Here is a 15401-nt window from a genome sequence, read left to right on the forward strand (position 1 = left end):
TGCAGAAGCGTGGCCATGGAACGCCTGAGGGTCTGCACAATCCAGGCCTGGAGTGCACAATCCAGGCCTGGAATTAGAATAGGCCTGGAATTAGAATTGTGCTGAAGTTAACAAGAAAGTAGCCTTGATCTATTCTTGAATCCTGAGACCAAGTAACTTTGTGGTGCTAACAGGCCGTGGCTGTAACAAGCTGCAGCTTTTAGGGAAGACAGGTGCAAGGCCAAGGGAGATAGGGAGTGGAATAGGAATAAAGGGAGTAGCAAACCGCAAGGCTAAAACATAGCAACACAAATAGCTGCATGGATAGAATGTTTGTTCTAATCATGATAATTAGTGGTGTGAGAGCAGCGCGTGCTTAGGGGCTGATAACCAATTATATGTTTGCTTTGGGAATATGCTTGTGTATCAAGGCTATATAAGAAGTGTTAGAAGGCAATAAAGATGAGCAAGATGCATAACTCATATTGAGTAATTTCTTGACTCTGGCGGACCCCTCTCCCAACATATGCTCCCCTATTACCCCTTCTCCACCCTCCTCTTGCCTCCTCTCCGGTCTCCTCTTCAATCTGCTCTCCTCTTCACTCCTCTCCTCTTACCGCTTCCATCTGCTCTCCTCTTCCCTAATCTCCGCTCTTATCTTCCCTCTGTTCTGCTCTCCTCTTCCTTCAGCTTGCTCTCATATTTACTCCACATGGCTCTCCTTTTCCTATTTCTCTTCTTTTCCTTTTCCTCCTCTTCCATTTTCTCTGCTCTTCTCTCCCATCTTCACCGTTCTTCTTTTATATACTGCGCTCTCCTCCCCATTCATCTCCACTTTCCTCTTCCCTCCTCTCCGCTCTCCTCTACACTTCTCTCTCCTCTTTACTCCTCTACACTTTCTGCATCAGCTTTGCTCTCCGCTTCCCTCCTCACCGCTCTCTTCTTCCGTCCTCTCCACTCTCCACCTATGTCTTCTCCACCCTCTTCTTCCGTCCTCTTCTCTACTCTCGTCATCTATCTCCTCTTATCTCCTCTTCCATCTTCTCACATCTCCTCACGCATTTTATGCTCTCCTCATCCATCCTCTGCGTACTCCTCTTACCTCTTTACCGCACTCCTCTTACCTCTTCTACGGTCTCCTCTTCACTCTGCTCTCCTCTTCACTCCTCTACACTTACCTCTTCCATCAGCTTTGCTTTCCTCTTCCCTCCTCTCCACACTCCTCTTCTCTTATCTTTGCATACCTGTTCCCTCCTCTCCGCACCCATCTTGCCTCCTCATCCATCTTCTCTGATCTCCTCTTCCATCTTCTCCACTCTCTACTTACTTTTATCTCCTCTCTCCTCTTCCCTCCGCTCAACTCTCCTCTTCCCTCCTCTCTGCTCTCCTTTGCACTCGACTCTCCTCTCTGCTCCGATCTCCTCTTCATTCTGTAGAACTCTGCCCGCCTCTACGCTCTCCTGTCTTTTCCACTTTTTCCATTCTCCTCTTCCCTGTTATCCATCTCCGCTGTCTGCTCTCCTCTTCCATCCTCTTTGCTTTCGTCTTCCCTCTTCGCTCCTCTCTGCTCTCCTCATGCTTCCTTTCCACTCTACTCTTCCCTTTTCTCCGCACTCTTCTTCCCTCCTGTCCACACTTCTCCTCCCTCCTGTCTGCACTCCTCTTCCGTTCTCTCTGCTCTCCTACCATAACTCTGTTCTCCTCTTCCATCACCTTTGTTTTCCTATTGCCTCCTCTTCCATCCTCTCTGCAATTCTCTTCCACCTTCTCCGCTCTCCTCTTCTCTCTGCTTTGCTCTCCTTTTCTCTCCACATGGCTCTCCTCTTCTCTCATCTGTGCTTTCCTCTTCCACTTCTTCCATTTTCTCCACAGTCTTGCTCTTTTTATCCACTCCCATCTTCCTTCCTCTCCGCTCTCATCTTCCCTCCTCTCTGCTCTCAGTTTCCCTCCTCTTCACTCTCCTCTTTCATCTTAACTGCTCTCCTCTTCCCTTCTATAAGCTCTCTTCTTCCCTCCTCTTGCCTATTGCCTCCTCTTCCGTCCTCTCTGCAATCCTCTTCCAACTTCTCTGCTCTCCTTTTTCAGCTTCTTTGTTCTCCTTGTCACCCCTCTCTGCTCTCCTCTTTTTTACTCCACTCTCATTTACCCTCTTCTCCCCTCTCTTCTTTCTTCTCTCCTCTTCTCTCCTCTCCGCCCTCCTCTTCTGTCTCTCCGCTCTCCTCCTACCACCGCTCCACTCTCCTCTTCCTATTTCTCCATTCTAATTTTCACTCTGCTTTCCTCTTCCCATCTCTCTTCTCTACTCTGCTTTCCTCTTCTGTACTCTCCACTCTCTTCCATCCTCTTTGCTCTCCTCCTCTATTTGCTTTCCTCTTCCCTCCTCTCTGCTCTTCCCTGCTCGCCACTCTCATCTTTCATCGTCTCTTCTCTCTTCTTCCCTCTTCTCCTCTCTCCTCTTTCCTTCCTCCTCTTTTCCTTACCAATACTTGCCAAGGAAATCTCTGAAGACATTTCTTTCCAGCCCTGCACTAGCAGAAGAGATTGCATGGGCACTCACGTCCCAGCCTAGGCATCGCCTCCTCTGTCAGGTTGTGGGCAGGAGGCACATATCTCCTGATGGCGGTAGAGTTGTGGATCAACTCAAGAGAACTGGACAATCTGCAGAAATTTGCAAAATGCAAGTGTAAAGTGTGTCTTTTGAAAGTGTTCTGTGTCCATCCAGTTTCACTGGGTTTCCACAGGATGGCAAACCCTCACTTGTCTGACCCTAGGGAGGCTCAAAGACCAAGCCTTCAGTCTGAAGCAGGACATGCTCCTCAGCTGAAGGGCTGCAAACTTTTCAGGTGAGGAGTACTTGCTCATTTCCCTGGGGACTTTTTTTTCCTGCTTGTACTCATTTTTAGTAACTCCTGATGTGTTTCCCTCAAACAAACAAGCTAAACCTCAAGAGCCTGAGAACAACAGTGCTCCCTCAGAGACGTGGTCCATCTGGCCCAACACTCCGTCTCCAAAGCAGCCAGGCAGCACTGCCTAAAAGAGAGCCTAGGGCAGTGCAGGTCTACGGGTGCCAGGGTCCTGGGGGTGCTCATAGGCCTCAGTGGCTGGGACCAGCCTCCCCTGGGACCCCCAGCGCCCTCATCTCCTGCCAAGGGTGCAGGGGACGTGTCTCAGCTCAGCCGGGGCCCTTCAGTCCCTGCCTGAGCCGTGTTGTAGCTGTGCCTGTGCCTGCCCCTGCCTCCTGGCTGGGCCGGGGCCCTGCCCTGCAGAGAGCTGCTCTCCTGGAGGGACCCCTCCAACCCCGCTCACAGCTTCTCACGCAGAACTCCAGGCACCGCACAGCATGACACTTCTGTTCCCTTCTGTTCCTGGCGTTCACTGTAGGTTGAATATCAATGAGACTTTTGCACAGCTCGCTCCTGCTAAAGCTCGCGATGGGCAAGAGAGCCAGAGCGCCAGGGCATGATGGTGCCTCAGAGGTGCGAGAGCAGAGGGCGAGAACCTGGCTCAAAGGGCCCCGAGGAGCCCTGCCCAGGGGCTGTGCTCAGTGCTACAGAGGCAAAGCAGCAACCCATGGGGGCTACACTGGCAGCCCCACCGGGAGCCTCGAAAGGTTCCTCCCCCCAGATGCGGGACATGAGGGCCACCTTCCTGGAGCACGAGCAGCAGGCACCCTGCCAGCATGGCCCAAAGCAGCCCTGGCCACAGGCCCTACTCAGTGCTGCAGAGAAAGGCAAAGGAACCCTGGGGAGGGACACTTGCTAGCCCACCGCGGGGGAAAAAAAGCCTTCCTCCCTCCAGCTGCAGGGCACGAGAGGCCATCTTTGTGGGGCATGAGCAGCAGGTGGTGACCTGGCCCAAGGGACCCGTGGAGCCCTGACAAGCGGTTGTGCTCAGTGCTGCAGGGGAAAGCAAATAACCCCCAGGGGCCAGTGCCCATGTGCCCCAGGGAAAATTCCCTCCTGACCCCAGCCCTGGTGATGGGCTGTTCCCTGAGCATGTGAGCGAGACCTGCCTCCTCGTCCCACGGGCTGGTCGTGCCTCCTGGGAGATGCCAAGCCTCTCCCTCTGACCTAGAGCCATCTCAGGGGCTTCTGAGAGTGGCCAAATATCCCTGGTCCCATCGACTTCAGGGGCCAGAATCCTTCCTGCACCTGGGAGGGCACCAGTGGGTGCTCCAAAGCTCTAGGATCCCGCCAGCATCTGTGCATCCCATAACTTATGGCTGCTGCCCCTGGCTTCACAGGGGATGAGGACAGTGTACTCTGCCGTGCTCCTCAAGAAGACATTCCCTTGGTCTTGCCATGGTTGTCCAGCTGAGAAGGATTTCCAGACCTCAGCTGAGCTTTGGATGTGGCCCCACCAGCAGCCTCATCCAGGTTCCAGTCTCCCTCCCTCACCCCACCCAGGGAATCCCACCGGCCCGTCAAGGACTACCTCTCAGGTGTCTTCAGCCTGGTGCCAGGCCAGCACTGGCCGGGGGACACAGATGATGCCCCTTTTATACTCCCCCGGGGCACTGTGACTGCTGTGTTGCTGAATGATGGCACTGTGACATGGGGTGACACGCACAGCCCTGCCCCTGCCCAGCACCCTTGAGAGGAAGGGCGTTGGGGTGCCGGCCCCGAGGCAGCCCCTGTGCCCAGGAGGCCCGGGGGGCTGTCCCTGCCCTTGGTGGCCATGCACGGGGCACAGCTGCTGGGCGTCCCTGGCACCTCCTCTCCCACTCGGCTCTCAGGGACAAACCTCGTGCTGTTTCTCCTCTCTCAGGCCGTGGCATGTGATTTAAAGTATCAATCACCAATATTCGAGTGAGCAGAGGTTATCTTTTTTCAGCAGTGCTGGGTGCATGGGGGATCACTCCACCAAAGTCACGCACACCGAGGGGACTTTTCAGTCCCCCCCTTTATACAAGCTACTCATACCTATTCATTAGTTTTCCAAGTAGTCGTTTACATATTCATTATTATTCAGAGAATTCATTTACATATCTCGTGCCTGCGCAATGTCCTTGAGGAGTTGTCTCTGCGCAGACTCTATTCCTTAGTGGCCATGTTTAAATCTTCATCTTCGCCACGTTGCATGTACAACAGGAATCTAAGCCAAAATGTCCCTTCTAAAGAAAACCAACCCAAGGACTTAACAGTCTGTGCATTGTCATGTGGCAATAAGGGTCCTTGGACATTTCCCAACTATAAATAAACATAGGTGCGTCGTCCTTTAGATAAGTGGTACAGCATTCACTATTCACATGGACCATCCCTTGTGCCCAGTGCCCACACTGTGAGCCGCCCCCTCTCTACCACAGGTAACGTCCATGATGTTGACATGTGGAATCGTACCCTACAACTCGAGGAGAGTTATAAAGCAGGATGCTACGTGACAAGAGAGCAGCACGTAGACACTACGCCAGGACCAATCATAGATGACTAGAGTACGCGTGGACAAGTAGCTTTAGCCCATCACCTCTGAATAGCAACGCATGCGTGGCGTGTGTGTCTTTTGTTAAGAGTATAAATTGCTGTAAGCCTTTTAATAAATCAGCACTAACTTGATCACATTGGTCGTATAAATTGTGTCCAAGAGCCATCTGCGTCAACAAACCAGTATGGGGAGAGCAGTGGCCCCTGCCCCAGGAAAAGCTGTGTGCCCTGCATGAATTGGTTAAGGAACAGTTAGACACGGGCCACACTGAAGAATCACATAGCCCGTAGAACACCCCTGTAGTTGTGATAAAAAAGAAGTCTGGTAAATGGCGATTGTTGCATGACCTGCGTAAAGTCAATGCAGTGATGGCCCCTATGGGGTCCTTGCAGCCAGGGTTGCCATCTGCCACCACCATACCAACGGAATGGGATATTTTAGTTATTGATCTGAAAGACTGGTTTATTTACCATTCCTTTAGATCCAAAAGAGAAAGCAAAGTTTTCTTTTACAGTACCAACTGGAACTACTCTGAGCCCACAACAAGGTACCACTGGACCGTGCTGCCTCAGGGCATGAGAAACTCACCAACCATTTGTCAATGGTTTATAGCCCAAGCCCTGAGCTCAGTGAGAGACAAATACCAAGTGGTTTACTGTTAATCATGACACGGATGACATTTTGCTAGCAGCACCGTCCAAAGAGCTGCTGGAGACAGCTGAGAAGGGTGCCAGACATAGTTTAGCAGAATTTGGATTGAATGTAGCTCCTGAAGAAGTTCAGAGACAAGAGCCCTGGAAATATCTGGGCATGAATGTGCTGAAGGGAACTGTGTCTCCACAACCTATCAAATTGAATCTGGATGTAAAGACTTTGAATGATGTCCAAAGACCTGCAGGAATGCTAAATTGGCTACGGCCTTATTTAGGCCTTACTAATGAACAAATGCATCCTCTTTTGCAGCTTTTAAAAGGAGACACAGATCTTTTAGCCCCAAGGTATTTAATGCCTGCAGCCTTGGCACTTGTGAAAGAAGTCAACAGTTGATCTCTTCACAACATGTGTGGCGTGTAGATATCACGCTTCCTTTAAGTGGTTTTATTTTAATGGACCAATCTTCCCCTTATGCTATGTTGGCGCAGCGGAACCAGGCTTGGCAAGATCCACTGCATGTACCTGAGTGGTTGTTTCTGCCTTTGCAGCCTAAGAAAAGTGCTGTTGAATTGTACGAACTTGTTGCCGATTTGATCATAAAAATCCGAAAAAGATGTTTAGAGTTGACTGGACTTAATCCACCAACTGTAATTATCCCTGTACAACAATTCTATGTTGAATGGGCGCTATTAAACTCTACTGCCCTTCAAATGGCTTTAGCCAGTTTTCCAGGGCAAGTTCAGTACCACATTTCCACCTCATCCACTTTTGAAAATGACTGTAAATCTAACTTTGCAGCCACAGCAACGAAGTCAGAGACGACCGGTCAAAGGTGATACAGTATTTACAGGAGGGTCTGGAAAAATGGGAAAAGCCACAGTCGCTTGGAAAAAACATGGGCAATGGCATTCCCAAATTGTATATCAGGAAGGATCCCCGCAAGTCATAGAGTTACAGGCTGCGGCTTTGGCATTTCAGTATTTTCCAGGCCTTCTTAATCTTGTTACTGATTCGGCATATGTGGCAGCCCTCCTTCCCAAGTTAGACAGGGCTGTCCTTGGCCATGTCAACAATCCCAAGCTTGTTGCAATTTTGACTTTAGTTTGGGAAGAGATTCAGAAACGCCATTCTCCGTATTATGTTATGCATGTTAGTAGCCATACTCCCCTACCTGGTTTTGTAATTGAAGGCAATGCTAGAGTTGACGCTCTAGTTTCTGTGGCTCTGTCGGTGCCTGTTCCTGATGTCCATCAGCAAGACGTGATAGCCCACCAATTCTATCATCTGAATTGGCGATCCTTGTATCATCAATTTGTCCAATAGGGTCTCTCTCAGGCAGCCGCACGCAGGAATTGTTGCAGCCTGCCCAGACTGTCAAAATGTTACTTCTGTGCCAAATTAGGGAGTTAATCCTAGAGGCCTTCAAGCTTTACAGCTCTGGCAAACAGATGTAACTCATTGCAATGAGTTTGACAGACAAAAATATGTCCATGGTAAAAAGAGATACACATTCTAGTGCAATGATTGCTACTGCCCACACAGGTGAGACCAGTTGTGACGTCATTCGGCACTGGCAACGTGCTTTTTCTGTGCTCGGTGTCCCTCTTGAAATCAAAACGGACCATGGACCTGCCTATAATTCCAGGCCCGTCAGTCAGTTCCTTTCCCAATGGGGGATCTCCCACTAATTTGGTATTCCCCATTCCCCTATGCCAAGCCATCGCTGAACGCATGAATGGTACTCTTAAATGCCAGCTTGAAAAACAAAAAAGGGGAATGAAGGGAATGACCCCAGAGGCACGATTAGAGAAAGCATGTTATGTTTTGCACTTTCTGAAAATCTCTGCTGACCATGCGGTGCCTCCCATTGTGCGGTACATGGTGTCAATTGGTGACAAGCCGCAAAAGCACAAAGGCGCCTTAGTACGCATGAAAGACCCTTGTACCGGGCATTGGTTGGGACTGTGTGAATTGTTAACTTGGGGGAGAGTTATGCTTGTGTTTCTACAGCTGAAGGTCCGCGATGGATACCTGCTCGCTGTGTGCGGCCTAGGCTTAGCGTGCCAGACCATGGGAGCACTGCTGCCGCCAGTCAACGCAAACACTAATGTGTGGTCTCCTTACTGAACCAGTCCTTGTTTGGTGTGCCCTTCCTCAAAACTGACTTGCAGACATTGTTGCAAAAAAGTGAATGTACGATTTTGACAAAGAATGTGGGGAACGGAGAATGTTACTGAAAGCCTTGTTATTTGGGATGATTACCTCTGTATAATGTTAATCCAAAAGAAGTTGATATTGTTTGCACTTTGAATGTCGATAGTTGTTTTTAAGTTGATGCTATTGTAGTAGGAGGCCATGATGGGACCATGACACCCGCACAAATCAACACGTCAACATGTTGATAAGCATAATGTGCTCAAACAAAATATAACTTTGGATGAAGCATGTAATGATGTAGTTGATTTATGGAACTGACGGGAACGTATTGCAGTGGTTCTTCTCTTATCCGGAGACATAGCAGGGAAAGCATTCAAGAGTTAAATCACCTTGTTTGTTAGGCTAAGTGGGTCCCCCGTGGATAGTCGGCCAAGTCACGACAATCACACCAATATGGCTACATGCCGTGCTCCCTTTATTAAACAAACAGGTCATATTTATAACTTAAAGCGACTGCTCACCCGACTTTGCACACAGCTGATTTGATAAAAGTCTCTGGGCCATGTAGGGGTCCGTGTCGCTGATTGGTGAGCATGCTGCAGGCACCTGATCAGAGTGTGCTGATGAGAGTGTGCTGATTTTGCTGTTCCCAGGACTTGCTCTGCACCTGGCTTCTTGTTTGTGCATAGCTTGTTTTCCTTCTCCCACTGCTTGTTCCCAGGACAAGTTAAAGCTGCTCTGCAGCTTCAGCTAACAGGCCTGGGTTCTCCAACCCAGACAATGGTAACATATGTCCTCGGTCCTTTAAACATCCCTCTACAGTTAGGCAGTTAAAAACTTGAGTCAAATTTGCCACTATGACATACGAAACAGAGCAACTATTGCCTTTTGATGTTGGCTCAAGGACACAGCTGTGAGGATTGTGATGGTATGTGCTGCATGGATTTTAGGTACCCCATTGCAGCAACACGTTATCAAAATCTGAGAAAATGCGGCGAATGAAGCGACGGGACGCAGCTTGATGCAAGCAAGTTGTCCATTTATTAGTGATTTTCTTACAATTATATAAGTTTCTACCTTCTACATATTACACACTGATTGGTTAAATCTTAAGTGTAAAAAACACTGATTGGTTGATATTTAAGGCACACCGTTAGAACAATAGGAACTTACTATATTATCTTGACCTAGCAATAATTTCTATTCCAAGGCTAGGGAGTTTCTTTCTACGCGGCTTTCTTGATTACATATTGGCGCCATCCGTTCCCTTATCTGGCTACTTGTTTCTCTGTCCGTCTGGTTGCCTCCTCAGCTGTGATGGCTCAGGGGTCTGCAGTTAGCTTGTTCCTTTGTTCCCAGGGCTAGTGCCCTACAAGTTCTAACAAGTCTCTATTCATCAGGCTATCAGTACTTGGACTCTTGTCCTTGAGGCCTTGTCCTACATCTCCACCTTCCTGTTGCACAAAAAGGACCCCTGAAATCGAGCAAAAAGAAGGCACAAGTAATAGAACAAATAAAAAAACAACTAAGACATATTATCAATGTCAAAATAACCCACTGTCTTTGTTCCGTACAATTTTACAATTTCCCCTTTTTGTTTTTGAACAGCTAGTACCAGGTTTGCCATGTTCTGCAGGGCCCTTGCAAACATGACAGCAACCAAGGTAATAGCAAACAAACAATACTGCCAATTGAGTGAATGGATGCCAAAAAAGGCTGAAATTCTCTCAGATTTTGATAACATGTTGCTGCAATGGGGCGCCTAAAATCCACGCAGCACATACCATCAAAATCCTCACAGCCATGTCCTTGAACCAACAACAAAAGCAGTGGCAATTTTGACTCACATTCTTAACTGCCTAACAAACAAGGTGATTTAACTCTTTAATGCTTTCCCTGCTGTTACTCTGGATAAGAGAAGAACCGCTGCGACACGTTCCCATCACAGCCTCCTACTACATTAGCATCTACAGAAAGACAATTATCGACAAAGTGTAAACAATATCAGCTTCTTTTGGATTAACATTATACATAGGTGGAAGGGCACACCAAACAAGAACTGGTTCAGTCAAAAAGTTCGAAACATCGCATGCCTTCTCTGAACATACCTCTGGGGTCATTCCCTTCATTCCCTCTCTTTTTTATGCAAAGAGAAACACTTTTACCATAACAGAGAAGCCCCTATTTACATCTCTGAGCCAGGACATAAACCGCAGCTGTATGCTCCACCAAGCTCAGGGCAGAAATCGTTCATGTAGTTACATAGCTATATATCTCTACAAGCATGCAAACACCTATTAAACACTAGATAACCATGTTTATCTTTCCTAGTCTCCTTCACAATACCCAGCTGTTCTCTCATCTCTTGTTAGGTCAAATATTCTCCAGCTTCCTGTCCTACATCTCTCTTCAGACATTTTCTATCCTCCCCTTTTTTGCTTGTTAATTGCGAGGAGGCAAAGGGTGTGTGTAGCTGGGTGACCATGACCTGCTTTAAGTTACAATCAACTAAACACTGAATACAGAGAAAAAAAAAGCATGGGAGACATAAGGCAAACATCAATAAGGTGGTTAAAGATAATTATAATAAATCCTGTAATACTTTTGAGTCATGGCCCAAAGTTTCCCAGCCGTGAGAAGAGACCAAAGGCATCCCGCCCCTGGCTCTGTTGCAGATCTTTGTTTTAAGGCTTTTGAGTTTTGTATACTTTTGTAAATTAATTCACAGTGGCCACTCAGATTCACGTAACACATCCTATCAAAGTCTTCACACTTGTGTCCCTGTGCTAACAATAAAAATCAATAGCAACTCGGTTCTGTAGCAACATATGATGGACAGAATCAACATCTGTTAATAAGCCAGAAAAAAAATATAGTATTTGTAGTATTACTTTGTTTAGCAAGCTAGCAGCCTAATTTACTAAGCAAGTTAAAAGCGAGTACTATTCTTACAGAAGAGATTAGAGAAGCAAAAATCTGTTATGCTGCATTCCAGAACTCAGCCTGAGAATTACAGTCTGCTGTGAGTTCTGCGTTACAATCATTTGACACATGTTGGGGTTGCGATTGTGAAAGTTGCCCGTTTACAGTTTTCATTGGCATTATCACAGCTAGTTGTTTTAAAAACAACTCTTGAGCTTCCTGATGTTCGACTTGTTGCAAAATATTCTGAAGACCATCAATCAAGTTAGTATTAAAGTTAGTGACTCTCTAGGACCCTGCAAGACTGTGGCAAGACTCCCGCATCTGGACTGCCTTAATAGCCATCTCATTCATTTGCAAACAGTTGTCCCTGGGATACCTTGCCTGAGTCACAGAATCAGCACAGTTAATTGCTCCAGCTAACTGCTCATAGTTAACAGCAATTCCCCGATTAAGGTTTTCAGTCAAGGCCACTACACATAGCTCACAAAAATCAAATAACCACATCATATACTGTATCAGTTAGTACCATACAAAGCAATAACTTCCAATCATGCAGTGTGAGTGTATAAGGCTCTGCCATCACTTCAAGAAGGGACATAGCAAATGTGCTATGAATCCTCCCTTCCTGCACTGCTTTGTTTAACTCTTTAACAGCCTCGTATTGCACAGGCTGCCACTCTGCAGGTTGATTTGTCTGACAAAATACTGAACATGCCATAGCGACTCCCAAAACCCATCACTGAAGTGTTTCCCACTTGCATTCCTGCCACCAATCCCTCAGACTCCCTTTCACCCTCCCCCAAAATACAATCAATGCATCAGGAGAGACAAGGGGGTGGGGGAAAGGTCTAGCTCCTTATCCAGATCTATAGGACGTGGATCAAAAGGTTTATCAGTGTCAATAAAATCATTGTCCGAGTTGTCCTGTTCCCGTGCTTGGTCCTGTGTTGTGAGGGTCGCTGCAATCAGTGACAGAAGCTTTGGGGGCAGAGGAGGTGTGGACAGAATCGCCATCGTTGACAGTGTGTTGAGAAGAGTTGCGCTGTCGGTGGAATTTACAGCCTCCTCTAGTTCAGTGCTTACACTGTTGGCGGAATTTACAGCTTCCTCTGGTTTAGCACCTTTAGTAGAATTAGTCCACGCTTGGCAAAGAGTAGTCAGTATTTGCCACCAAGGTGCTAAATGCATTCCCGACACAGAGTTCCCCTCTGCTGCAGCATCATACAATTGGCTGCTGTACACACTTTCATTCTTTCAAAGTCTCTAAAGTTTCTTGGCTGCTCACCTGTCTCGATGAATGCAGGTGTTATCCTCGGGGTTTAGGTTGTCCACCTGGTCCAGACAGCAAGATGATCGTTCAGCCAAGACATCTCCTCTGGAACGCAGCCCTCTTCCACGAGCTATCTTTTTTCCGTCCTTATTCTTCCAAGGCTTCGGAACACCACCATAGGGGTCACCATTTGAGGAGATTGAGGCACGGACTCCCTGATCTGAGTAGAAGACCCTTTATGAGTCCATATACGTCTCTTTCTGGGGACGAAGCCTGATTCCCCGTTACGGATTTCCCACAGCTCACCTCTCAACTCCGGAGGGATTTATGGCCGGCTCCTGCTTCCTTTCAGCAGATCATTCAAAGTTCTGTGGGATTCGCTGCATGTCGCTCAGTTAGGCGATTCGAGAGTCCCTCCACGTCAGATCCTTCACCGGATCACGTCGGGGTCACCAATTTGCGGCGAATGAAGAGACGGGACGCAGCTTGATGCAAGCAAGTTGTCCGTTTATTAGTGATTTTCTTACAATTATATAAGTTTCTACCTTCTACATATTACACACTGATTGGTTAAATCTTAAGCGTAAAAATCACTGATTGGTTGATATTTAAGGCACACCGTTAGAACAATAGGAACTTACTAGTTTATCTTGACCTAGCAATAATTTCTATTCCAAGGTTAGGGAGTTTCTTTCTACGCGGCTTTCTTGATTACATATTGGCGCCATCCGTTCCCTTATCTGGCTACTTGTTTCTCTGTCCGTCTGGTTGCCTCCTCAGCTGTGATGGCTCAGGGGTCTGCAGTTAGCTTGTTCCTTTGTTCCCAGGGCTTGTGCCCTACAAGTTCTAACAAGTCTCTATTCATCAGGCTATCAGTTCTTGGACTCTTGTCCTTGAGGCCTTGTCCTGCAAGAAAATGTCATCCTTTTGGTCATCAATTCACTCAATTGGCAGTATTCTTTGTTTGATAATGCCTTGGTTGCCGTCGTCTTTGCAAGGGCCCTGCAGCACACGGCAAAAATGGTACTAGTGGTTCAGAAACAAAAAGGGGGAAAAGTTGGGGAATTCAGTGGGTCTGCAGTCAAGTTAGTTGACTTCAAAGACTTAGTCTTGTACCCTTAAGACAGCCACAAATTGTCAGGTATGTCAACAGCATGTGAAGAACTGGAATTTAGAGCCACAGCATACGGGTACGTACAGCAACAGCAAATAGCAAGCAAGAAGACGAACACAAAAATCTATCAGGGACTGACACATGTACTGTCTAAGCTATATAAAATATTTGTATAAACAAGAAAGGCCATTTTGTCCAAACCCAGCCACGCAGACATAGTGTTTTTTCAGTCTGCCTCCAACTGCGTCACCGCAGGTTGCTCCACATGGGATCCCTGTCGCAGAGCCAGCAGACCCCCTTCTGCCCACAACTGACCACGCTCAGCCTGAGGGCTCCGCAGTGGCTTTGCCTCGGTGACACCTCTGACTATCGGAGTGCTGAGGTAGCAAGCTGTGTGTTGGGGACATTACCAAGCCTGCTAGGAGTGCAGGGGAGTTGCGCTCTGTGCTACGAGGAACACCTGAGGCCTCTGGACAGAAAGCCGGACTTGCTTGGGGAGGGAGCATGCTCCAGCATCATCCGCAGAGCCATAAGAACTCCTTTCACTGCATGATCAAGAGGAAGCAAAGGGCATGCCCATGTTTCCAGAGATCCCAGTTCAGCTGGAGGCATGCCCTGCAGTCCTGGGTAGGAACAGAGCTGGGAGCTGCAGCACCATGGCTTGCCGGGGCCCAAGCACAGAGCAAGAGGAGGACGGTCCTGGCAGCTTCAGAGGCAGGCCCTTCTGCAGCTCCCGCAGGGGGGGCATGCCTAGGTGGGCAGCAGCTGAGGGCATGCATGCTCAAGCACCTCCAAGTCCTTCCTGCCTCTGGGAGGTGGAGAGGTGGCCAGTGGTTGGCAGGCCTGGTCCTCTTGCAAGGTGGGGACGCTGGGGCTGAGCAAGCACGTTGGCTGACACCGCAGGCCATCCACATGCCTGAATCCTGGCTCCTTGATCCCCCCTTCTCTCCATTTGCCGTGCTTATACGTGCCCCTCATCTTCCCTGAGTCCTGCCTCTCTCAGCCCTGCTCTCCTCCCAGACACGGGGCCAACCCCAGTTATTTTTTCCCCCCTTTGCTCCCAGGTTTGCCCCATCTGTCAACACACATAGTCTTTGGGTGTTGTTAGCTAGGTCACCTTGGACTTGTGTGCCATTACTGACGGGCTTGCCTGGGAACTGCTGTCCCTGCCAGAGTCCTCTCCGCCAAATGACCCCAATCTCTTCCTTCAAGCGTCTGTGAAGTGTGGCCACCTCTGACGGCATTCCCCGCTAGCCACCTGCCAAAACTGGTGCTGAAAGAGCAGGGTTTCCCCAGCAGACAAGTTGTCTTCAAGGCCGCCTTCTGCCTGCTCTCAGCAGACACATGGGAACCGGCTGCCGGTCCCTTTTCAAAACACAAAGCAGCCTTGAGCCCGCTTGCTTGGAGGCCAGTTCTGGGGCCTAGGAAGCCCTGCTGCACCTCAAGGGCCTTGAGAGCAGCTCTTCCACTTTCAGACAGAGCCTGTGTGGTCCTCCTCCTCGGGACCCGATTGCTCCCTCCGCTGTGCGCCTTATGCCTCGCCACAGAAGCCAGGATGGCAGCAGGGAGCTGCCGCACCTTTCACAAGCTTGGAGGCTGCCATCCTTCAAGCCATTGCCCTCGACCCTCCAGGGACCTAGCCCTGGTGTGCAAATGCAATGCACGTGCCTGGCTCCTGCTTCTCTCCTGCACTCCAGCAGGTGAGTGAGCAAGGCTCCTCCAGTCAGCGGCAGAAGGCAGACTGATCAGATGAGAGTGACGCAAGCTTGCAGGAGCGGGCTGGAAACTGGGACCATGCATGGCAGTCAGCTAGCTGAGGGGAATGTGCTCGATCTTGTCTAGACAACATTTGAGAGAGCATAGGGGAGTGGGGGATGGATG

The sequence above is a fragment of the Falco peregrinus genome, chromosome 5 (assembly GCF_023634155.1).
Source record: "Falco peregrinus isolate bFalPer1 chromosome 5, bFalPer1.pri, whole genome shotgun sequence".
Lineage (NCBI taxonomy): Eukaryota > Metazoa > Chordata > Aves > Falconiformes > Falconidae > Falco > Falco peregrinus.